The sequence below is a fragment of the Papio anubis genome, unplaced genomic scaffold (genome assembly GCF_008728515.1).
Source record: "Papio anubis isolate 15944 unplaced genomic scaffold, Panubis1.0 scaffold5696, whole genome shotgun sequence".
NCBI classification, from domain to species: domain Eukaryota; kingdom Metazoa; phylum Chordata; class Mammalia; order Primates; family Cercopithecidae; genus Papio; species Papio anubis.
The window spans coordinates 1-1,540 of NW_022165916.1; the positions used below are offsets into that span (position 1 = coordinate 1).

Sequence of the window (1,540 nt, forward strand, 5' to 3'; positions counted from 1 at the left end):
AGCCACCACGCCTCGCCCCCAGGAGAAATTCTCATACCAGTTGCTAAAAGAATATGATTTCCTCCATCCCCTAACAAGCAAAACAGGGATAATTATGCCTACCTCACAGGGTGTTTGTGGGAATTAAATGAGGTAATGTTTCTGCAAGCTGCTGGCACGCAGCAGGCAGTCAATAAATGTTAGCTCCCTCCTCCTTTGATTCTTCCTTTGTGACGTGAAGGAACAAAGAGAGATGTTGGGAGATATTTTGAGGTGGGGAGGAGGGTAGATAAAGCAGCCAGGAAGGTCATCTCCTTGACCATCACCCTCCGGTAAAGTGGAAGAGATTATTTGCCAAGAGCAACTGGAAGAGGTGGAGGGGCTCAGGGCGGAAGCTAGACAAGCCTGGTTTATCTTGGAGACCATCCAAAAGGGTTTAGTTACTAGAACAGCAGTTCCTCTACATAAATCCTTCAGGTTCTTGAAAAATGTTATTAAATCACTTCTGCATCATAAATAATCCTAATTTTATTACTCTGGCCTCTCAGGCCAAGGTGTGAGTCCTGCAAGGTCCCTCTCCTGCTGAGCTGCAGGCCCAGGCACACAGCTGAACGGGGCAGGAGCCCAGGCTCGGCTGAATAGGCTCCAGTGGCCTGGATCGTCTGCTGGCTTTCTCTGATGTTTTCCAAGCTGTTTCATTTTTTTTTGTTTGTTTAAAAAAACTTTCTTAAAAAAATATGGAATGCTTCACAGATTTGCATGTCATCCTTATGCAAGGGGCAGGTTAATCTCCTCTGTATTGTTCCAGTTTTAGTATACGTGCTGCCAAAGTGAGCACTCCAAGCCCTTTCGAAGTTGAATTCTTCTTAGTAATCTTCCTTGACATGTAGGACTCCAAATGGGAGGTTTATTAGCAAGGTCCTGCGTGCAGAGGCATGGGAATTTGGGAATTCTGTTACTTGTCTATTTAGATATGTCTCTTGTCCTGTTTGTTTGTGTTAGTTAGCTTTTCTTTTTTTTAAAAACCACGGATTTTTTTTTTTTTTTCCCCGAGACAGAGTCTCACCCTGTCGCCCAGCTGGAGTGCAATGGCGCAATCTTGGCCCACTGTAACCTCCTCCTCCTGGGTTCAAACAATTCTCCTGCCTCAGCCCCCTGAGTAGCTGGGATTACAGGTGCCCGCCACTACGCCTGGCTAATTTTTTTTTTTGTATTTTTAGTAGAGACAGGGTTTCACCATATTGACCAGGCTAGTCTTCAACTCCTGACCTCATGATCTGCCCACCTTAGCCTCCCAAAGTGCTGGGATTACAGGTGTGAGCCACCGTGCCCAGCTAAACCACGGAATTTTTTTGAAAAAAAACTCCTTCCAAAAGAGCGGATGGATGGCTTTCGTCCATTCTGCTGTGGGCCAAGGATGTTTCTCCCCCATGTAAAAACAAATGGTTGTGATTATTCAATACCAAATTGTATCCTATACTTAAGAAGTCCCTGCTCTTCTCCCCAGATGTCCTCATCTATATCTATATATCTTTTCTTTTCTTTCTTTTTTTTTTTTTTT

General features: G+C 44.4%; 1 non-coding gene across 1 annotated transcript; it reads right to left on the reverse strand.

The window, feature by feature from the left end:
- Window positions 1-710: 710 nt before the first annotated feature.
- Window positions 711-817, reverse strand: LOC116273342. The gene has a single exon (XR_004181710.1). It is a non-coding gene; the product is annotated as a U6 spliceosomal RNA (small nuclear RNA).
- Window positions 818-1,540: the final 723 nt, after the last annotated feature.